Source organism: Plectropomus leopardus, chromosome 5 (genome assembly GCF_026936395.1).
Source record: "Plectropomus leopardus strain MGB_pleo_1.0 chromosome 5, ASM2693639v1, whole genome shotgun sequence".
Taxonomy (NCBI): Eukaryota; Metazoa; Chordata; class Actinopteri; order Perciformes; family Serranidae; genus Plectropomus; species Plectropomus leopardus.
In genome coordinates this window covers 32,427,354-32,452,577 of record NC_142180.1, presented here as the reverse complement: position 1 = coordinate 32,452,577, position 25,224 = coordinate 32,427,354, and the positions used below count along the sequence as shown (strand labels likewise).

The 25,224-nt window shown below is 39.6% G+C and overlaps 1 protein-coding gene across 1 annotated transcript in view; it reads right to left on the bottom strand.

The window, feature by feature from the left end:
* lnx1 (ligand of numb-protein X 1) overlaps positions 1-24,999 on the bottom strand; it is a 106,756-nt gene extending 81,757 nt beyond the window's left edge. Inside the window, exon 1 of the mRNA XM_088077979.1 lies at positions 24,983-24,999. The gene's annotated coding sequence lies outside the window, so the exon portion shown is untranslated. The remainder of the gene's footprint in view (positions 1-24,982) is intronic.
* Between the last annotated feature and the right edge of the window lie 225 nt (positions 25,000-25,224).

Here is a 25,224-nt window from a genome sequence, read left to right as displayed (position 1 = left end):
ATCATTAAAGCCATGTCTGAGCCGAGTATGCAGCCCTTCTTCTGGTATGCTGTGTTTGGACCAATGCTGGCCCAGGTCATTTTCGGAGCTGTCAATCATGTCAATTACTGCTTGTGAACTGCTGTCAAATAAAGCAGCACTGATTCAATATGAATCATTATTCTGCATTGCCTATTTCTCACCTTAAATGTTTTCAGAAACATATTTCAGTGTACTGTTTAACTATATAACGAAAAGGTTTGTGACCCAACGGTCTTGTTTAAAAGTCAAGTTTGCTCTGTCCAGTGGATGGCATTCACATTTTGGTCAGCTGTTTCTTTATGTTTTTAGTTGAATTTTATCTAAAAAGTCTCCAGATTTTGTGCTATAGGCTAACTAGCTGCTGCCAGTAGCTTCAGCTTCACCGTACAGACATGAAAGTGTTATCAGTCTTCTCATGTAACTCTCTGCAAGAAACTGAATGAGCTCCAGAACCGTCAAACTTTTCCTTTAATACTCATCAATATGCATTATATCACTGAAAAACAATAATATTACCTATCCACATTTCAGTGGATAGTCTTTAAATCTCCTCCGAACAAAAGTATTGCTTTCGAGTTGCACTCTCAAAAATTGGCATTGCATTGAATTGCATCACATCCTACCTTCAAAAATTGGGGTAGTTAAAGTACATTACCTGTGTGCCTCAGTGTGAATGATGAAGGTAACAAAACACTGCTGATGTCCAGTGTTCTTGTCATCACTTTGCTCGATAAAATACCCAAGTGCTGTAGGGAATGCTTTAACTTGCACAAAGTTAACTTTAGTCTCTTTTTTTTTTTATCATTTTTCCCATCCAGGCAGAGGTCAGACGAGCTCACAGCATGTCTGTGTCAGCTGAACTGATGATGATGAAACTAACATCATCAGAGTGTTTGAATCGTTTAGTGTTACAGTGGTATTAAGATCTGGTGATGAGAAAACTGTTTTAAGATGCAAGATAAGATGCATTTTAAGTGGTCCAATTGGAAAAAAATAGACAGCAAACAGTGATATTACATAGAGGAAATTCTAAGATTGTATTATTACAGAGGTAGACAACCTGTGGCTACCCGAACCGCATGCAGCTCTTTTGCTCATCTCTTCCTGTGGCTCTGACTCAAAATCCATATGGAAATGAATAACTGTTATTTTTTTAACATTTTAATTTATATTTATCAATTGTATAGTAACAATCAGTACAGTTTTAACATTTCACAACAAAAACGTGTGTCACACATCTATGGCCTGCCAGCTTTCTAAATATAGCTGAACCTCAATAGCGGTGGCTACTCTTGAGTCTCCCTGGCGAGGCTATGGATTTGGAAACCCCCCGAAAATTCTTGTTTTTCTCTCAAATAAATTGCCTTTTAGATGGATTTAAGATGCTTCAAAAGTTTTGACACTTTGCACACTTATTAGAACTGGTGAAACATTAGATATTTTATGGGTTGTGCTTGGCCGTAAATAGCGTAGTTGGGTATTTTAATATTTGAGTCTATGGGGATTGACTCGCTTTTGGAGCCAGCCTCAAGTGGCAGTTTCAGGCACTGTGATTTCTGGCACTTCTGCTTTGACTTCATTTTTCAGTCCCAGAGGTTGCCGCTTGGTAGAGACAGCTGGTGCAGAGAACTTCTAAGGCATTAAAATGAAATTAATACAGTCTTTTAATCACTCACTCATTACTGACGATAAACAAAGTGAGCTAAGAATAGCCTGTTATTATAAATGAACACAGCTGTATGTGGAACTGTATGTTTCCACACATGAGTGTGCTCTACATTCAGCTCAGTCTGTAAAAGCTCAGCATTTTAAACTGGATTTAATCATATAAACACATAGAGATCATAACAGGTTATGTATATGGAAAAGGCTTAGCTGCACAATGACTTCCATCCCCACCCATCATTGTAGGGTGGGGACCTTATTTTACTTCACTCTCTGTTTATGTCTGTGTTTTAGCACACAGTGTTACAATACTGAAGCTCTAACCCAATCAAAATGTGCTTCAAGTCTTTCAACATGCTGCCATTATTCCTCCGCATTGTTTTTCCTCTTTTTACCTTTTGAAGTCAGTATGCACACAGCTTTGAAAAAATCAGTATATGCAATAAACAGACCTCTATATCTCATTATTGCTTTCAAAAATATCAACTTAAGATCCTTTACTTCAAATATTTTCCAACTTTTTGCGTTTAGTTGTTAAACGTGGTGTCCAAAATAGCACCAATATCCTGTCACTGGTTTTACTTGATGACAGTAAAAAATAATGACTTTGCTGGTAATGACGTTTACTGGTAAAAAAAGTTCTCTTAAAGTGGTCTACTTTTAAGTGTCTTTCACTTATGTTCCTCTTGCTATTCACATTCACTAGCTAAAGGATCAGACTGGAGGCCGTTTACAAGGTTTTCTTCCAATAGTGGGATTTTACTGGGCTCAAGAGAACCTCGATAAGCAGGCCTCTGTGTGTATTAGCTCTGTGTGTCGTGCAGCTGAGCCTAGATCCCAAAATCAGACTTGTAGGGCAAAATGCAAGGTGTAGTCTAAGTGCTTTTTACTCTGTAAAAAAATCAGAACGTACACTGGCAACAGGCAGCCAGAAGAGGCAACAGGTAAAGTGAAGAAGGGCTCAAACCCTACAGCGGCACAACAACATAAACAATCTGGCAAAGCACAATGCTAACTGCCCGCTATATATCCTGGGGAGCTAATGAGCAAACGAGCAGCAGCTGTGCAGGCAGGTGGCTGATCACAAGAGCAGTCAGGTGATTTAACGGAGGCAGGGAACTTTGGAGAATGCCTACTGGGCAGGTATGGTGTGACTGAGTATGAGCAAAGAATAAAAAGCACACAGAAACAGGCTCTTTCACAGAGGAAAGATGGCCAACGTCATTATGTAGCCATCGCAGGTCAGAGGAGAAAAAATGCAGCCTTATTTAGTATCCCACAATCCATTGTTGACTGGACAAAAGCCTTTTTCACAACAGAGTTGTCATAGGAGGGAAAGCACAGGTGGTAGTAATAACATTAATGATGGCTCTGCTCTGTTCGAGGGTCCCAGTACACTGTGACGGTGAGCCAGCATGCACAATATCAAGATCCTGACTATTCACAAAATATTCTGTTTTTTGCCCTTATTAAAAAAGAAAACAATATTCCTATTAAGATGTTTACGTGGATAATTTAAATGAATATTCCACTAATAGTCTTGTTTATATTCAGCCGTGCATACTCTGATTAAGGTGCCTGAACTTGACATTTATTACATCAAAATATTTAAAAAAGTGGAAAAGTTGGAGTTGCTTGTGCCATTTTGCATCTTTGCATCAAAAAAGGATTTCTTCTTGGTTTTCCACCCCATTGACTCTGATCAAATGTGGGTGGACTATGTTTCAGGTCTGATAACAACCTAATTTTCTGCCCAACTTACAATGAACTCCTGTCAGGGGACAAACCTCTGCTGTATTGACAGGTCTGTAGTCAGAGTTAGGGCTGCACGATTTGTTGAAATTATATCGAAATGTGTCCAATCACTGTATCCTAGGCACAGGAGCTACAATTTTTTGATTGAGGCAAAATGGCACTACACACAATTATAACGGAAGCATTTGTGGTGCTACAAAAAAAAACTTCATCATTAATTTTTTTTTTGTGTGAAAATTAAATGCAAAATAACTATTCCTTAAATTCCTAAAATCTCGATGCAATCACAGTTTCTGACAAAATAGTTGGTATACGATTTTTTTTTGTGCAAATCGTGCAGCCATATTTCAAGTGTGACCACCTTAAAGACAGTGGTCATATGGCTGCCACTGTTTTCACGGCATTGCCACCGACTGCCACCTCGTAGCTGCTCAGGAACAGCTGTGTCCTGAGTGCCAGCTGAAATCCCTGTCAGATAACCCAGAGTTCACCCGGCCTGACCACTGACACACTCCCGCTGGCTGTCCACCCTGTCACTCTCCATGACCCTTATCACTTATCACCAGTCTGGTCCCAGCTATACACACGAAAACGCATAAACACTTCAGAACACACACAGATGGCCTCTCAGGGGACCACATGCACACTTGTATAAACTCTAAATCAGAAACACACACACACATACACACACACACACACACACACACACATATTCGCTCTTGTTCTATCTGTAACTTATAATTCATGTTGAATAAAGCTCTTTGATCGCACTAGTGTTTACCAAACCAACTGGCATCTCTGCTTATTTTCACGGTATTAAATGGCACCGGGGATGGCTGTGAATGCTTCCTGGCTTAATCATTCAGAATGTGCAGGTGAATACATTAAAGTGATTATCGTTAATATGGGGTTGTGCTCTGCATCTCTCGGCTGTCCGATAATGGGAGACCTGCATTCAGAGCACCTCATCCCTAAAAGGTTCAAGATTGTCAGTGATCCGTCACAGAACCTCGGCGAGTCTCTGGCGGCTCATTTGCTCATTATAGCATGTGGGGATGGCTCGGGTGGAGGATTTTTGTGGGTTTGTGAGACTGTGTGTGCTGTGTTTTCAGCAAAGTTATTAATAATGCACCTCCGCAGCCAACAGCCATCTAATTGTTACAACCCATAGACCTGGGTGGACTGTTAAACACATAAGGCTGGGCATATTCTGCCTGTGGATCTCTGATAAATATTGTATGTGCTTTCAAGAATTGTACAAGTTTTTCATTTGTGTGTTTTTTTTTGTTTGTTTGTTTGTTTGTTTGTTTGTTTTTACAAATTTAGACTGCCCGGGTTAGGTTTTTGTTGTGCATGCAAAAACTCACACATATGATGCAGGTAACCTAGTGGGAAGGTGTACGTTCATATTCCTTCCACAGAAGTTTCTGAATGCTCACCCTCAAAAAGAAAAGCAAAAGACAGCAAATAAGTCTCAAAGGGGCCTTGAAAGCAGAGTTTCTGGCTAACAATATCTGCTAAAACAAAGCCTGCATTAGGTGGAGGAAGGATCAGAATGCCCTGAGTGTGTGAATCACCCTCTAGTCAACTCAGGGAGTTTCCCTAGCGTTAACCAATATGCTCTTATTGCCTAAACCTCTGACCACTCAGGAGGACTCAGGCGGTAAACCCCAGTCTCCATGTAGTTACAAGGCAGGTTACCAACCCACGAATTGTGAATATGAAATACGCCTAATGAAAACACATCAGTTTTGAAAAAACTCCTATTTATCGCAACAAAGTTTTTTATGCTTGCATGAGGTGGTATTTAAGGAAATTCAAAAAAGCCATATTTTTGCAAAACTGCAATGGAAACACTTTTTTGGCTTTTATAGGTCACATGATGACATGGCTATGTGCTTGTTGGTAGGAACTTGCACCCTTGGGCATGCTGCAGCAGGCTCTACAGGAGGTGTTATTGCATCACATAAGTCTTCAAAAGTTGAGCAAATCATCAGGAAGTTTTGAACTTGCAATTCCTCTGTGAAATCGTGGACTATCACCTCCCAGAAATCCCTGCTCCCATGTATAAGGGGCTTGCCTTTTCATTATCGCTCGCATAACATGCCTACATCTCTTTCAATTGGAAATAATGATGGCTAGTGCCATGGCAGCAATAGAAATAAACCTGCTAATGTTTTGAACATCAATCGCCGTGCCTCTTGGAATGTTATAATGAGACGAAAAGTCACATAACATCACTCATCACTCATCTCACAATTGTGTTTTATTGGCATTTCGAAAATATCATCATAAGTTTTGCGAAAATCTGTAATGGAAACCAGCCTACAGTCTTCAAATGCCTAGTTTGTGAATGAATTGTGTGCTGTTATAATGTAACACTCCCCACAAAACAATGCCAGTGAGCATAATCCAGACAAAAATTGGGTCTCCTTTTAAAACATAATTGGCCAAACAAATTAGTATATAAACATGATTTCTAGCAGAAAGGGTTGTTCTGTGACACTATGATCTTTCACATTAGCAGAGAAGGACAACCATCTGCAACTGAGCGCCACATAAGTAGGTTTTTATTCTGACTGACTGCACCAGGTAATTTCAATCATTAGTCCTTCTCATGATGGCATGCAATGAGAATATTAGTAAAATTACCCAACCACCTGCAAACTGTTGTTGTTTATCCCTCAACTCTGTCTTTTGTTAATGGCCCTGCATTTCATTGAATCTAATATACCCAAAGTAAGAGCAGACTGCACTATACTTTATAGATTTTACATATCCAGTGTTTTAGATTTATGTGGGGGTCAATAACTCTTTCCGCAACAGCTTTAGAGTCACTGCCTGATAAAAGGGTTTAAAAGTTTCAGAAAAAAAGATAAAAACTATGACTCCAATGATGCAAAACACACACATGTACATCTCACATGCATACACACACAGATATCAGTGTGTGTACATGCATACAACACACTCCTCTGTGTCACAGTAAGCGGACTAGTCCTGCCCGTAGTGGTGGTGGGCTTTAGATAAGAATGTCAGTAATCTCAGCTCTTCTTATCATGCCGGCACAATAACATGACCCTAATCCTACACTGCAGTAAATACATTCTTGAAAACCTATATTTGTACTGCGGCAAATCTGTGAACTATCGCGTTCTCTTATCACATCTTGTGTGTCCCACGAGGACCTTGGATTCATGTCTTTTTTTCTGTGTGATGAGAACTTAGAGGAAGTGTAGTCTCTGCATCATCTTCTGCCTCTGGGCATTGCTATAGGCGTGGCAGTTTTATCTGATATTTCATCATTTTGTCAGCTTGTTCCTGCTATATTCACCTACTTACTCAATGAGGTTACAAGAAAATAAGTTAAGTTCATAGCATTTTTGACATCAGAAAAATGTCTGATGCCACGCTCTTCAGGTGAAGTCCCTCTGGATTTTAAAAGTATGCATCCACTAAACGTGCCGACATGTGTGATGCTAGCAAGTTAAAGAGATATTTCACGGCTGGAAGGATGGACTTTTAACAGAACTGGGCCGTTTATGCATTAAAAAATGCAAATATTTTTGAAACTGGTGCTACATGATCACAGAAAACAAAGGAAAAGTGCTGCAGCATTCGCTTTAGCTAAAGTGGTGTAAAACCTACAACTACCAGAATTCACTGGCCACACTGGACCAATAAAGGCTCCCGCTGTTAGGTGAGTTAATGCGAGCTTGGCTGTCTCTATCCCAGCAGCGCACAAACACTGTTCAAAATTTAGTCTACTCAAAGATTGAGACTGAAAAAATAAGTGACATATATAAAAAATTATCACTGTAACATTTTCACTGGCCTTCATGCTGCTTCCCACCACTTACTAACCTGTTTTTCTGCTGCTCTGGTCTAGTGGCAATGGGGAGGAGTCTATTACCTGTTTTAGTGGGTTTTAAAAAGCCTCCATCCATATGCTAATTTTGGTGGAGAAAAGGTAGAGTTTTACAGTTTCAACAGAGTCTGGTCTGAGTTTAAGAGAGAAGGAGAGAGTGAGGGAGGTCTCTTTCAATCAGCTTTTTATAATCTTTGTTTCTGTGGTTGCGGGCATGCAAAATTAGTGCAATCTGTAAATCGGGCCTTAATGCCAACGAAAAGAGATGAGCAGAGAGATCTGGAAGCTGCTAAGATGGAGGGAGGTTTACCTTAATTTACACATTCCACCTACATTATTGTGATCCAAAACTGGTTGAAAAGTTGAGCTATTCTGCATTTGAAAGATGACCTGCTGCTGGTCAGTTATAGACTCTGCTCTGTAATGGCTTGAATGAAAACACCTCCCTCCTACTCAGTTTTGTCCCTTCTCGTCTTGCTCTTTTCTCCTCTCCTTCCTCTCAGATGTGTGCTTCAAAGTGCGTCACAGATCCGGCTGTTTATTCCAAGCCTTCCTCCCGGCGTCTCTCCTCCTGAGCATCACTTTCATTTGCCACAGCGGCTCTGATGGCCTGTCAACTCTGCCACGCATGTCCTGACCCATACTGTATAAGTGTAGTAATACACATGAAAAGGATAAACAAACTAAGTAAGTGAGTTCATTAGCACGTGTATTCACCTTTTGTATATACCCACACATGCAGAATGGGCAAGACGGTGGAGGGAGGGGAGGTGCGACAGAGAAAAACTGCACACACAATAAAATGTGCTCACATCTGCAGCTGCACTTATCCCAGCTTTAAGGCAGCCTTTGCAATTTGCTTGTTCTGTTCGGCGGAGTGCCTTGGGCACAGCTGAATGCATTAATTACACGTGCACTGCTATAGATCCACTGTCTAACCCTGCTGATTGCCTTCACCCACAACACGTCAAACCTAATTGCAATTGTTAACCTTAAAGTTGCTCTCATAAATGAAATTGACAATCTGTCAGAATCGATTAACTTGGATAACAGAGTAGATTGTGTAATTTCCTTTTTACCTTTGCACACCTTTCACTTTTCAGACAGCCAGGCATGCTACCACTGTGTACAGGCACTTCCTTCAATGATTAGTTTGGACTTTTTTTAAGTTTAGTCAAGCGTTACAGCTGACACAGCAGAGTGTAAAGGTCCTCATCTTTAACACGCCAAATATTCATTACTCTTTTTTTCTTCCGGTGAGGAGTCTTGTGACCAGCAGCTCTGGATGTCTGAATATAGCACCAGTGATCTGGGGATGCTGCATTGCGTAATAAGGTCCACAGTGTAATCACTTTCATTTAATAATTTATGAACAAATGTTACACAATCAGCAGGAGATCTCATGTCAGAAATTCATGTCTGTTTCATCCCAGGGTCACGCACACATGTTGAAGCGTGATTCTTTGGATGCTACTTAAATCTTTCACACATTTCTTCACTTATTGGGGAAAAGACACTGTGAACTGAAAAAAAAGGTTTTGTTGCTACCGTAAGTAGTTCAGAGTATGAAAAAGAAACTGGATTTATAGAACTCCATGTTCTGCTATGTTGCACACATCCTTGCTCTCTGCAATATATGAATAATGTAAAAAAATTATGCAACAACACGGTTCAGTATGCAGATCAATTACGGCGGAACTTGGAGGGAAATCGCTTCAATCAATGGAGGAAAAAGGGAACACAGCTCTGGTATTCTAATAATTTGCCACAAAAATTGTCTTTCTTTTCTCTCCCGCTGACTCACTCTCCTATTCTCTATTTCGCTCTGACTCAGACAGGCGACGGAGATATTGTAGGTATAAAAAGGCTCAGTGTTAAAAAATGTAAAACCAGGAAAGAACGCCTCAGGGTGCTGAAGACAGACACAGGCAGCCGTCATAGTCCTGGCCAGAGCTGACAGAAGAGTAGGACACGGTGATATGATATACGACACATGACAAAGAAAATAACTGGTGACATATGAATGGAAGTCTGGGTGGCGTGCCAAAAGTTACTGCTGCACTTCCATATGGAGTGATGGTATGTGTTTGATGAAGTTCCTCATGAACAAAATGTTTTATAGACGCAGTAAAGACGTCAAAAATAGAGACCACCATCCTTAAAGACTTCAGCGATGAATACCAGCATCATTTAAAGTTAAAGTCCTCTTACAGGCCTTCAATCTGCAGCTCTGCTCTACATTTCTGCCTACTATTATAATGCATTCCAAAAGTAATTAGATTTGTGGACATAAACTTTTTTTTTTTTTGTCATTTTTAAGGGGTGAAATTTATGGCAGTAAACCAAGCTTGAAATTAACTGCTGTTCTGCCGGCAAAAGCCCTCTAAATAAAAAAGACATGATAGAAATAATAAGTTTGTAAGGCGACATATTTTTGGAGGGATTATTTCCTGCCAGAATTTTCATTTCTTCCTCAGGGTGTCAGGTAACTCACAATAACCAGAGCGTGATATAATGAGCGGGCTGATGTGAGAATACTCAACTGGAAATGATGATAAAAAGAGACAAACTCTGACACAACCACATTCACAACTTCATTGTCAGCGTGACGGATTATCTAGCTCAGGCAATTTTCAAGGCGGTGGAATTTGATTTTCATAATGTACAAAAAATATATAATGGCTTCTTCTTTGGGTAGGAAAATGAGTCTTAATATCTCCAGTTCTGCTCACTACTTACAGACACCATCAGGAATAATAGAGTCGGCGTGCCTGGCAAAAGCTGTTTTTAAGTCTTTTGTGACAAGTGCAAGTCTAATGCTTTATGATGCAAGTCTTAAGTATAGTCTCAGGTCCTTGAGAGTTCATGTCCAATGTGATCTCTTACCTACTTGGCATATTTTGATGCTTTGGGAGAAGCCTTGAGCGTTGTTATAACCCAGAATGGGTGGGTGGTAAGTCCTGTGACTCAAGTCCCCTGATTAACAAACCTACTTGGTTATTATTAGAAAAAGGTTGTGGTTGTGGTTGTATTTGAGTTCAATGACTAACAAATGACTGTATCACAATGCTGATTACTGACATGACAAAATAACTCACTGTTGACCTGGTATTAACATGCGTTCTGAGTGCAAGTAGGCACACAGGACACAAACACAAATCTCTTGGGTCAAAGTCCTGTGCTTGTTAGACCCATCCCATCCTCGCTCCTGCCGACCCTGAGCAGACTTTTGTGCTCTTTTTCTACATCCTTTTCTCAGAGAATCTAATAATTATGCAGATGGACTTTCTTTGGAGCTGGTTAAAAGCCTGGTATAGCATTTCCTATGCCAAAGGGTGCCACGTCAAATCACAAAACGTGTGATTTGACGTGGCACCCTTTGGCATGGCTGCCTTTGGCAAGAAGTAAACTGTATATTAATTACAAGTCATTCAGATCTATGAATGCTGATCATTAAGATGACACAACATTCAAACATGTTCTGCTCAGAGTTGTTCATGGTGCTTTAAAAAGTTGCTTTAAAAATTATGTGTAATGAATAAATCACTGAAAAGGTTCTACATAATGTTATTAATGACTTAGTTTCATTACTTAAGTTACTCAGCACAGCTAGCTATTTTAAAGCTGCCTTTAAATAACTCTAAATTCTCCATCCATATGTTCCCAGGGTCTTCTGCCCCTTGTAAGACAATGGTGAGAGCTTCAGACATTTATGCCAAAGAAAAAATTGGCAAACTGAAGAAGAACGAATGGATACAGATGGCTTAAAAGCAGGTTGAATGGTAAAAATCTGTTGAGCCATTGTGGAGATATCAGTGTCTAAAATCAAGAACACTGCCTTGCACACAAATTCGAGTGTGTAGTTTTCAAAGAGAATAACACTAGTGGGCTATAAGCTGTAGGTGGGTAATTTCAACATATTGACCCAACAGGGAAACATACATAACAGATTTGACCTCAGGGAAAAATGTTGCTGAGAACATAAAACCGCCTGAAAGGTCTCTTTAATGACTTATAATAAAAAGATATTGAGCTGGGAAACACACTGTTTCACCCTCCACGCCTACACATCACAGTTCCTGTATTTAACATGAAGTAATGGAAAACAAGTCACTCTGACTTAACAAGCTGACTACTTATGTGGTCACTGTAATTACTAACCATCTACAGTTAACTTAACATTAAACCTGGCGACAACAGAGCTCTGGGTCCACCCTCCAGCTCTTAACTAAATGTAGGTTTATCAATAGCAAATGTTAGCAAGCAAAAGTAAAATTACATTATCTTTGGAGATACCAGAAAAAAGCTGCCTCCGCACCCATCCAGTCACTGTGTTCAGTTAAATGAATCACACTGTCAACTGAACAAAGAGACCAAACTCACATCAACTCTTAATAACAGCAGATAAGCTGCTGGACAAATTGTTGGAGCAACTTTCTAGAGCTGTAAAGTCCATTTCGTGTTTGTGTTACAAGCCTCTGTACGTGGTTTGGGCATCAAAGAAGCCTTTAAATGTGTTGATCTCTCACTTCAACTGGACTTGACCGTTACTCCTGTGATGTTTTAATGCAGTATCTATATTTTTGATCTGACTACAGATAAAGAAACTGTAATGTAATGACTAAATTGGCACCCAATCAGACTTTTATCAGCTCATTAAATGGTCGTTATCTTTGGTTATGAGCTTCGTAAATATGGGTCTGTATAGGGGGCTGATACACCTGCTGATTGGTCTGATGCCTGTTCATGGCGAGGCCTGTGCAGCGAGCTGAAAGGTAGACTGAGCTTGCTGCTTCTCTCTCACTCTGCGGTGTCGTCTTTAGAGAGAGACAGAGGAGCGCGTTCAGCCAGCCGTAACTTAACAACTGACTCTGAGGCTGTGATATTCTGAGTATTGTATTGTTACAGCGACCGACCGACCCCTGAGGTTTCTATCTATCACACTCTGTACATCCACAGGGGCACGCAAAGTGAAAAGTACAGCAAAGATCTAAGTGAAAAAAATATACCATACTAAAGTTTAAAGTCATGCAGGCTTGCTGTATTACACGGTTCATACACATGTACCAATAAATTTTCATTACTTTTCAAGATCTTTCAGACATTCTCTGAAACAACCACCAATACTCCTTGTCAGTTCTCTTTCATGACTATATAAAAGCTTTTTAAAATACATATTATTGTATACAGTATACTATATTATATATATTATTTTAAAAAAGAACAAAATAAGAACTAGATTAGAACTGAATATTTAAAAAATAAATAAGGGACTGTTTGTTATTATGGGGGTGTGGGGGTGGTGGGTGCAAAAAGGGGGAGGCTTGTCAAATATTTTTTTAAGGACTGGGGAGGGATCTTTAATTTTTGTTTTGGCTTAGGGGAGCAGCATACAACATCAAATGGCCTTATTCTGAATGCTGATTTGTGCAATTTTTTTTAAACGAAAAAAAGCAATGTGTTCTTTAAATTTTTTGGGTGATTTTCAAGAAAATGTTTGGCAATTTTTTTTTTATTAAATTTTTTTAAAAAAGCACTTTTTTTCCTTTAAAAATGTTTGGTGATTTTAAAATGAGAAAATTGGACCTGTTTTATTTCCTTAACAATTTTTGTGGTGATTTTTTAACAATTTTTGTGGCGATATATTTTTGTCTTTAAAAATCACCACAATGATTACCACAGCCAGAAAAAGCAAAAACAGAAATTATAAATGGATTTTCAAATTTTGGACAGTCCTTGAACACATCATGTGATATTATACAGATTTAGAAAAAAAATATTCATTGACTTTTACAAAACGTTCAGGGTATATTTAGTTTCCAAAACTTTTCCAGGCCTGGTAATTGCTATTTGAAAATTCCATGACTTTTCGAGTTTTTTCATTACCCTACGAACCCTGGTATTAGTCACATGAGTGCACAAATCCATGATGATAAATAACCTCTGTGATAGTGACTGGATTAATGATTAGTCAATCGTTCTGTTATTGGAAGCACATCTAAGGGAACATTGATATTAATGAGCAGCCATCCCAGTTAGCGCCTAATGCATATCACATGGACCATACCGCTGCACGCTTCCTGCACTAATGGCTCACAGGGCTCTTTTATCTCAGCTGTGGCCATGATCCAGATGATGTAACAGCTCAATTGAAATATCACAGGAGAAAGCCAAGCATCAAAAAACAAGGAGCGCCACCCCCCAAAACAAACCTTAAATATTAATTCAGCGATGCCACTTATGTAAGCCTCGGCGCCAGTGGGAAGGAGACGGACACGTGTGCGTGAGGAGAGTAGAAGACAGTTGATTTTTTTACAAGTGCTGTTATATATTCTCATCGGGTTTGAAATGTCTGACTCATAACGATCAGCAGAAAGAACACAGAGTGCCAGATCCCTCCCATTCATCTGTCTATCTCACTTTTTTTAAAAAAAACCTTCCCTGACATGGTTATTTGGTATTTTAGTCAGAAAATGCTAATTTCCCGAAACAGCCTGAAAAAAAAAATCAGGCTTTTGAGTAATAGCGCCATACAGGGGCTGGTAGACATACACAGCAGAGATAACGATAGCAAATGAGACACTATTTATTGGAAAGGTGAGGCTGAGTACGTATCGCAGGAAACAGTTAATCTTCCTCAAGACAGAAAAGGTTACCCAGAATCTGCAGATGTCTCAAATATTTACATAAGGTGTGCATAGACATTCAATCTCTCTTTGCTTCCTTTCTTTTGAGTGCTGTGAAATAGTTTACGTCCTTCCTCTGAGGTGAAACACCGGGGAAACATTCTAAACAGTTTTATTAGATGTATCAGGGGAACCTAAATATTTGTGTAAGGGGAAGGGCGAGAGGATGGTGTATCATGCTAGGAGGAAGCCTGCAGAGGGCACAAAAATAAAATTTACTATACCAACATTTTTACTGTTTCTTTGCTGATACCTTATGCTATTTGAAACACTTGCAATAACAATATTTTTAGCTCGTGGCATGGCTCACAGGACGGCAATGTCAGTCTGTTAGTCAGTGCATCCAACACTTTGGTCCAGATTGAAATATCTCAACAATTGTTCGATGAATTGTCATGAAATTCTTGTATTGATATTCATTGCAATACAGCTCTGATGATGTAGCAGCAAAATTCAGTATTATGTATTGACTCTTTTAAGTGTTGTTTTTACTGATGGAACATTTCTATTTCTATCTTGTTTTTCACCTGCCATGTTTTTACTGATCAGTGTTATATCCTCATTCTCATCATTTTATCTTGCTTTTACTTACTATGTTTTTATTGGCCCATTGTATTCTCTTATTTTTACTTTATCTTTTATTTGTCTTGTTTAATGCCTTTTTTTAGGATTGAGCGCTGCTGTCACTTTACCATGTTAATACCTGTCGTCTGTTGATTGTGTGTATAAAAAAAAAAATAGTAAATAATAAAAAGGAGGCTGCAAACTAAATCTACCTGCAGGTATATTTAGTACCTACCTCAGAGTGAGAATCCAAACGACTTTGGTGACTTTTCAATCATTAGCCCAAAACTTCAATTTTTCCAGTTCTTTGGTTTAGGTTTTACCTGCAAAACTAATGACTTTTCCAGCTTTTCAGCCTCAACTGTTTTATTTTGTGTTAGTTAGTAAGTGTTAACATGCTGTTAACATGATGAATATTCTACCCACTAAACATCAGCATGTTAGCGACGTTTTTTTGGACTGGAAGAGATTTTTCACATCTGAAGACATAGTTTTAAGAACCAGTCTTTTTAACGCATCTGCACAACAAGAACTAGAAAACACCTGTAGTTCTTAGATGCTGTTTTGAGGGACTTTTTAAGCTCCTATTTCAGAGACGTGACTCTCACAGCACAAGGGGGTGTAAGTGTGCAGTGACTTGTTGATTTTAAACTATTTCAAACATAGTTATGAATATCATATACCATTTCTGCCAATAGATGCCCCTAAATCATACCCACTGGACCTTTGAGGATCTGTCCCACTACCTAGACTTGCACTCTTGAGGACCTCAGCATGCATGCGACACCAGGTAGTAAACAGGTGTGTCTCATGTCTGAAACATGCTAACACAAAGTGCACTTACCCAACACTTAATGCAATTATGCACAATGTTCCATTCTCAAAAATGTTATCGCACAGAAAGAATTTAAAATAATATAATTTGCCTGTGGTATCTGCTTCTCTTTTTAGATAACTAGATTTAATCCCTTAATTAATTGTATTGCTCCTCTCATCTCCTGGATTTGTTTTTACTGTCATCTGATTGTAACTGTAATACTGTAAAACTGTCCCAATGAGCTCTCATAAATGTCCACATGCTTACGATCTTAATGGGCTCTAGGGCACTTTGGCAGCTGCTGTAAATACATCACACCAGTAGACACTTGACTACTCACAAATACTGCAAGTATGGGCATTGAAACAGACCCTTCGTCTTGTGTCTGACAGCTGAATCTCTCCCTCCGTGATCCGAGACTTTCTAAATAACTGTCTGAATTCTGTTAACACAAAACAATACAGAAAATCTCCGTCTTGCTTTCCTCCAAAGTCTTAAATACCTCTGTAGTAATCTTGTTTAATCAGCCGCTGATTATTCTATCATCACTACTTAACATGCTCCCTCCTACACAGAGCGAAGAAAAGGAAATTGGGATTCTAAAGATAACAACGGCCGCGTTTACCAGTTGAGCTGTAGTAATGGATACACTGCCATCTGCACCTCAGGGATAATTTGATTTGCCCTGACATGGTAAATTACCCTGCTACAGCCTGTCCATTTTATTTGCTAATTCAATTCGGTGTCACTTAACACCCAGAGCCCTGCCTTCGACAGGCCCCTAGAGGTACACAGAGGCTGGTTTTCTGTGCTGCGGCTACTTCCCTCGGCTGATGCATGCTGGTCGGGCGGAGATGACCCGAATGAGTTGAGGTGTCCGGCCTCTGAACTTCCCGAACACTTTAACCTTGATATGTAGGAAAAATCTGCCACAACTGCAGAAATACATGCTGACTTCACATGTGGTGTTGAGGGCAACTGAACTCGGCGGCCACAGGTCTAAACCTCACACATGAGCACACACGTGTAGCTGAACACACACGCATACACAATCGCTCATAATTTATGATGCTCGCCGGATTAATAAGAGAGGAAGCTTCTTTCAGTACCACACCCTCTGTTCTCTGTGGTGTTTTAAAATAATTTGATTACATACATAAGCATGACGAAAGGCCTATATATACCATTAGGCCATTATTATTCATCCCCTTGACATCCTCTGTGAAATGATGTAAAATAACTCATCATTTATTTTTTTCCATGTGGCTGATTACCCTTTGAAACATGGAGCGACAGCACTTTTCTTGTGCTGCTTTCAAACGCCTTTCACAAGTATTTAAACCTTTGAACCCTGCACAAATTGGTGCGATTACATCCAAAACCATGGGGAAAAAGACAATGTGCAATTTGTTTTAAAATGTTCCGCAAGTTGCAAGAAATTAGTAATTTAAAAAGTATTTTATGCCTCCACGCCGGCGACAGCTGTGGCTGGAGGAATTTTGTTTTCTGGTTGTCCGTCTGTCCATCCGATTTTTGTGATTGTGACATTTGAAGAAGGGAATTTCTTAAAATTTGGCACAAAATTGTGTCCTCGTTTGTCTTATTCTTGTTAACAGGATATTTCAAAAGGACCTTGAGGGAATTTATTCAAATTTGACGCAAACATTCACTTTAAATCAACTATGAGCTGCTTAGAATTTGGTGTTTAAAGGTCAAGGTCACTGTGACCTTGCTTCCTTCTCATTTTTGTGAAGGCAATATCTGAAGATGGCCTTGAGCGAGTTTCCTCAAATGTGGCACAAATGTCCACTTGGACTTGAGAATAAACGGCTTAAAATCTGGTGATTCAAGGTCAAAGGTCAAGGCCACGTGACCTCATACAATATGTTTTTGGCCATAACTCAAAAGCCTCAATAACCACCTTGAAACTGTGCTGATTGCGTATTTCTTCTGCGTGAAGCATCCATGTTTTTACAGAGATGGATGTAAACTGTAAGTGCATCTTGACTGGTGCGCGGAGGGATACAATCCCATAGTGGTATATTTAGCTTTTTCTTTTTTTTTTTTTTAATTGGGAAAAACTGTATTCATATTTATCATAACTACCTATAAAAAATATGTTGTAGAAATTTCATCCTCCCTGCTCATTGCTTTCCTCCTGTGTTTTTGAATGAAATCAAGCAAATTTGCTCTGGTTTCAAAGGGTGCAGAAATATGCAGAGAAACAGTTTTGCTAAGAAACAATTTTCTCTCCATACAGCCAAGTTGAGTGGAGTTTTTACACTTGATGTATTTGAACAAAGAATTGCAACCAAGTGACTAAGATGCTCAAACCAAAAGTGTCTTGCTCCCTTTTTCTTCTTCTCACCAAATTTTGTGTTCTGCCTTTTATTATTGATGTTTTCGAACCCAAAGCCCACTCCTCTGAGCTTTCCAGTGGACTAATATTTGTCTTTCCACCTCCTCCCACTCTCCGAACATCTGGACTGGAGCTCTGCAGGAACACAAACTTCCTTGGCGAGCATTTTGTATCTTTTGATGATTGCATACATAACATTCAATAGTTTACCGTGGCCATAAACATTCCCCTCAGGCCACCAACACACGGCCGCTTAGCTGACTCGGGATTTTTGTCACTAACGCTATTTATCAGAGGGAGATGAAGCACTCCGTAACCCATCTTGCTGATGTGGTGTAGCAGTGGGACTTCTATTTATCGTGGAAATTTCACTGACTGAAACACAGTTAAACACTCTGAAGCAATGAGGTTGTATGACTAAGACAGAGGTCTGGTACTATAATTTATCCAGAAAAAAATTATTACTTGGTTGAATTTATCATGATGTGAATTTGCAGATCTGTTACTCTTAGCTAAGATCTGCACAGGAAATCTCAGAGAAATTATGAGCCTCATTTCCACAATATGATACCCCGTCACTGTAGGTTGGATTCTTAGCTGGTCGTCATAGCAACACTGCGTGAAACTGCCTTGTTATTGTCATCAATACCACACTCTCATTTGATAATTGGCAACCAACTCCTTAAAAAGAAACAATTTGTTTTATTGTAAAAAAGTTAAGAGTCTGGCTGCCATTAAGATGACAAGTTCAATCATTTAAAATTACTTCAACTTGTACTGCCAAATTCAGTCAACTTTAATTTTAAGACAGCCTGAACACTGTCTTTTTTTTAAGTTAAAACAAACGGTTTCTTTCAACAGCAGAGGAACGTCTGCATCTCATCAGCTGACCAAGGCATAGTTTTAACTCCCTCTTTTTAGTTTTGGCACAACTCAACTGGAACCTTGATGGAAGTGATACCAAAATAAGTACCATGTTTTATCTAGGGATGGGAATGAGTACTCTAGTATTTGATTTGTAGTTGTTTGATCAGTAGTTGCTTGAAGTATTGATTATTCACCGCCACACCTCCCACATGTAGACATTTTTTATATATTTTTATGTCTTATTTTTTAACTATATAAATCAAGTAAAATCTTTTGTTTGCACACAGTGCATTGCTTTGCTTAGTGCCTCCTTGCCCTGCCGTCACCCTCTTTCTGTTGATGATGAAATTACTGCTGCAGGAGCGTGAGCTCCACACAGGCTTACAGAAAGTGAGAGGTCTACCCGCACAAAAAAAAAAAACACAGTGAGAAGTCAAACTGTTAGCATCACAAGGGTAACGTTACCTAGCAGTTATTAATGGGTTTAAGAACACCGTAGAGGCGTTACCATGTAGGTGTGAGGTTTTTAGGACTGCTTCACGTCTTTGTGTCAGATGTTAGCCGCTGCTGTGTTAGCTCATACTAACCAGACAGATGTTGAACCGACCGGGAGGAGAGCCGACAGTCCTTCAAAGCTGCGTCTATCCTATGCATGGCTAACTGCAGCAACAGAAACTTAACAGATTTTTTCTTATAAGGCCTCTGAATTTATGGCTTAATAGTCTAATTGAGTTCTGGTTCTTCAATAGGTTCATTATCTTCAAATCGCACTTGTTTCGTTTTGTGTCGCTCAATTTACATTCCTCTTATTATGTTTTTCACAACTTTTGTCCATGGAAAGCCAAAAAGAGTTTGCTGTAAGACGCAGTGGAAAAGATGCAATCTGTAAATGCAGGGGGGACAATTTTAGCTGTGAAAAGTTTGATTGCATACAATCGCTGATTTCTAAGTAAATCAATAAGCGCTCTGAAAAGCTCAGTGGGAAGTCTGACTTGAAAAGGTTTTCTTGCTGTTGGAATCTTTATCCCTGATTTTGACAGGATGGTCTGCAGGGGGCTGATGTGTCTGTGGTCCTCGGAAATAATGGAATGGTTCTGAGCACTGAGGAGGAAATGAAAAAGCCCGAGCCTTTATTTTGAAGCATTTCTTTTGCTTCTATGGCTGAGGTAGTGATAAGAGAAAAGAAGAAGGAAAACAGAAATGAGCACAAGCTGGTCCTGAACGTGCTTGTACTGTCAATATGTACCCGTGCATACCTGTCTGAATGTCTGTCCCGCTGTGTTGCGTTTCTACATGTCAGAGAGTCAAACTGCCTGAAGTTCAGTCCAATTTTCTCCGTGTGATGGAAGTCATTACAGCTCTGGCTCACAGCTCTGATTGAAGTCTTTTAGTCACAATGGGCTGGCATGACTTCGTCTGAGTCAGGGTCAGCAGAAGCCGGCTCAGTAATCAGGTGGGATTCAGGAGGGAAGATGTGTTCAATCAGGCACATTCCAGCTACACGCTGCAGGTCACGAAACTGTGAATTTCATGAGCAGCTCCACATATGAATGATGGTGTCAATCACAGTCACTTGCACAGTATACTGTAACTACTGTATGCAGGCATTCATGGGTACAAATACACATGTACAGTATGCTCAGTAAATTCAAGTTAATTCAACTTGCACTTTGTAAATTTTTGTAAAGGTTTTCTGTCTTGAAATGAGTGGATGTACAGCTGAAAGTTAATTTGCCCAATATGTATTATCATTCAACATATTTTTGTTTGAATAAAGAGTAGTATGCATCTTTTTGGACACACTGAGCTCTAAATACCACGTCACTAGTCCACACGGACACTGTATTTATGAAAAAAGTTTGTTTCCTCTTCATTCTCAAAAAAATCCCTGTCATCACAAACACTGTTGTTAAAAATCTGTCCAAATGGAAATGCAAAAACACTATCAGTAATTGCTATCAAGCATGCCAAACCATAAAGCAGCAATATATCTATAATCCAAAAACTACCTAAAGAAGAAGATGGTGCTGGCCAATCAGAAGCCTGAAAAAAAGCTATTACCAGAAAGCTACCTGGAGCAGTGACCTCCACAGATCATTATGATGAACCTGTTTCTCACTATAATGGAAAAGTAACTGTACACTTATGTGTAAACATGTAAAAAGTCCTGTTAGCAAGGTTACAGACAGCAATATCTTGGCTACATACACCACTGCACAAAATACCATCTTACAACTGTCAACAGTCCACACTCTGTCGTTACAATCCCTCTTTACACGTCAACAATGAATACGGAGTTCCTAAAAATCCTCTCCCTGGAGGGATTTTTTTCTTACAAAAGGTTAATTCTCTGTAACCTTAAATGCAGTTTGCATGTGGATGAAAGGCCAAAGCACAAAGACAAAGCTCTGTTTTCAAATACTGTGTACCTGATTTGTGCAGACGAGGCCTCAGCTAACATTGTAACCACAACAGTGCATCTACATACAACCATATGACCAAATGAGGATTTGTGAGAATACATCATGCATAGCAAAGTAAAATCTTATACATACATATACTTAAACTAAGGCCTTATTGACATGGCAACAGCACTGCCACGTCCACCATTGCCTCTTATGCACACTGTCGTCACTTCCATATCGCATTATATTTAATCTGGCATCATGGCCACTATTAATACACTACATACTGTATAATTTTTTTCTTTTCATAATAATCAAAACAGTGCTAACTATGATGAAGGTTAGTATTGCATGTGATAAATTTAGTGGGAGCAGCTTAACGAGGTGTAATTTGCACTAAGTCTGGTGTGAGAGTGGCTCCAACTGCAGCCACAGCTGTGCATTATTTGAGTCAAATGAAGATTTAACTTTATAAACTGAGAAAACATATTGCAATAATGACTGCAGCTTACAATTTTAATTGAACTTGTCTCCTCAAGTTCAGTGAACGTAACTTGGTTTTACAGTAATGACGAAAGATTGTTGTTTTACAGTGTCAGCAGGCAAAAAAGAACAAATACAGAGTGTGAGAGTGATGCTGTGCCTGTGTGATGCTGGAGGAAGTGGCTGTGTGTTTCTGTAGATGGCAGTGTAGCACAGATTTCCTGCAGCTCTCTGTCTGTGTGTGTGAGTATGTGTGTGTATGCTCCTACATATTTATGCCCCTGATAACCAAGATAAATCCTTTTAATGGAAAAATTCCACATATCCCTGAAATAGCAGCACTCTATCTCCCCATATTTAGCTCACTTTTACAAAATGCATGAAGGCCCATACAAATAAATCTTAACCTGATTTGATTCCTGTCCTTGCAAACCGAGTTGTTCTATTAAGTTAAGAGCTTTGACATAAATATAGTTAGAAAAACAGGAGCATTTGTTTGCATGTCTGTGTGTTTTAGAAAACGATTGATGGAAACTGCAAATTCCTCCTCATCCGCTACATCGGACATGTCAGGAAAACAAGCCAGCTCTTTGAGCGAGAATAAACCAAGATCCTGCATTAATTTGCATTCATGTTTCCAGTAAATATATTCCTCTGTATTCTGCAGACAGAGGCTTCACTGTGAGGAGTAAGCTCAAGAGTGGCCACAAGCAAAGAGAAGGGTGCAGGAAAGGGATGAAACACAGAATAAAGGACCAGATTAGAACAACGGAAATAGTAAATTTAGCAGATATGGTATTGATAAGAAAGAGGAGGTTGGATGGGAGGAATGCTGCTGCCAGGAAAGGCTTTGACATGTATCGGAGTGTTGCGGAGGGAGGGGAGGAAAGAGAGGAATGACTTTATGTTGAAAGAAGGAGACGGATGTGACCCGGCGGTTAGTCATGTCCCCTGTGGGGTCCTCAGGGGCCAGCAGCGTCTCTTGCTTACTTTTTCCCCCTTTTTCCCTCTGTCTCCCTTTCTGTCAGGCCTCCTGCACTCTTGTCCTCTGCTCTCCTTCAACATCTGGAGTCTGTTTAGCATCATCAACGCCAGAGCCCCCGCCATGACACCTCTCCTAAAAATGCCTAGGATCAGGGCTTTTTTCGGAGGGTAAAAGGAACAAACAGTTTGACAAGAGGCTCAGTTTGCAAGAGGTTTCTTACAGTGTGGCATCTCACAGAGGTGCCACATAACTCAAGTCAGAAATTTGATGACTTAAGATTCAACAAAATCAAAACGACTAGCAACTCAACCTGGCATTAAAAACCAGTGACTCCTGACTTCAGTAGACTTGAGCCTTTTGACTTGAAAATACTTGATACTGTCCTCAAAGTCAAAGATAAAGAAGTATGTTAAAGCCAGCGATGTAGGATATTACATCAAAGTAGTCTATTGACTGTTTTAGAATAAGTTCTTAACAATGCTGTCCAGAAACTTACTTTAAATTGCCTGCAAAATGTTACTATTGTAGCTTTCCAACAGGTGCTCTGATGTGATCATATCTCTTAGTTATGTTGTAACCCAGGAGGACAGGTGAAGGTTGGGGGGTAGATGGACCGGTAGATCAAAGGTTTTGCCTTCGGGCTCAGCTCCCTCTTCACCACGACAGCGCCCACATCAGTGCTGACGCTGTGCCAAACCACCTACCTTACTCATGGACAAGACCCAGAGAAAAAAGCATTTGTTTTTGAAATATTACTATATTTTTCTTCTGTTAAAACTGAATCACATTTGTTGAGGCCCAGATTGTGATTTCTTCAGGACTCAAAGTTTAGGATTTTTGACTTGACTCAGGACTTGTGTGCAAAGACCTAAAACTTACTTGTGTCTTGCAAAACTTTTTCTTCGTCCCACCTCTGGCATTTCCTCTGGTTTTACACTATAAAAGTCATCATTTGTCCTCATTGCATGCATAACAAATCAGCAGACCTCTCCACTCTAACTCCTAACAGCTTCATTACGATTGACTAAATGCTTTGACATTTTCGTAGCAAGAAAAATCCATAGCTTTAATAAAAAACACCTTCAGTAAGGTATGCCTCATTGTCAGATGCTTTGATGATTTTTGGTCAATTAACCACGAGATTCCAGTGTTTACAGATGCAGCGATACTGAAAGTCAACCACTGTATGCTGCTTCTGGTCTTTCCTGCCGGTGACAACATTGTAAATGAGTTATGTTTAATTGGGAGGTTTTATATAAGTCACAGCCTATTTGTAGGTGCGTGCGTGCGTGCGTGCGTGCGTGCGCGCGCGCGTACGTGCGTGTGTTCAGTGTTTACATGGAGCTGTCACAGTCCCCCCACCATGGCCAAAGGATTAGAGGTGAGCAAACACCTCTGTGAAAGTGTTTAACGTCGGGGCCACGATGACGGATTTTCACGCTGGTCGGTCAGCAGAGGAGCACACCATTCATTTTCTGTTGTCAGAGGAGTGACCTCTGTGTCCGCGCCTGGGCCGTCCCCTGTATGCAGCGGTGGAATGTAACTTAAGTACATTTACTCAAGTACTGAATTTAAGAATGACTTTACTTGAATATTTTCTTTTCATATAACTTTGTACTTTTACTCTTTTATATTTCAGCAGGAAATGTTAAACTTTTAATTCAAACATCTATCTGACAGTTTTAGTTACTGTACAAATTAAGACTTTACATAAAAAAACAAAAAAAGGTTTATGAAATATGAGGATTTGTTATAAATTAAATTACCAACAAGTTTATAAAAGTACAGCTGCAACAATTGTTGATTAATCAATCAGTCGATTCACATAATATTAACTGCCAATTATTCTGATGAAGTCTGAAGTCTTTTTCTATTTTTTTAAAATGATTTTGAGTTTGGGGGGGTATATTAATTCTGTTTATAATTTTAAGTTGTTGCTTTTTAATTTCTTCTTTTTGTAATAATTTTGAGTTTGGGGGTGTTTTCTAGATTTTTGTATTATAATTTTGAGTTTCTAGTTGCTTTATATATTTTTTTAAGTTCTGTGTGTTTTTCCTGTTTTTTTATTTTTAGGGGTGATGGGGGGTATTACATATATTATATAACAGAGTATTTTGTGAGTGGTATTAGTACTTTTACTTAAGTAAAGGATTGAATACTTCGTCTATCACTGCCTATATGTAAGCTCATGGGAAACAAACGATGTCTGGGGGGTCTAAAGTCAGTTTTCTGGTCAACAGCTCAAAGCAGAGAGGAGGGGGGCATGATACAGAATGGGATGTAGATTTTGGGTTTGGGAGTGTTGACGACTGTAAAATGTATTATTGACTTCATATGAAGCATACGTGTGCCATGTGTGTGCTGAAATACCTGATGCGTTATGGTTTGGCTTGAGATGTGCTTCATGTCAGCTTATGCAATGAAAAGAATGGGTGTGCAGTCTGCTAAGCACCTCGTGGGTGTAGATTTTGTGTATGAAACTGCAGTTTGTGTGTGTGTGTACATACTTGGCTGTGGGGGTCCACATGGGAGAGGGCGGGAGTTCCTGGGCACCGGGCCTTTAACAGTAAAACATTTCAGAGGCTGTCCGTCAAAATCCTAATGACTTCAGCAGACCGAGCCTGGATTTTGGCTTTTCCCCACCGCCGACACCAACAGCCATAAAACTCCTGCATGTTTGGAATGCAGAACATGGATCCTGTGGACGAGAAACAGCAACACAGAGATCACACACAAACCAGAAAACACT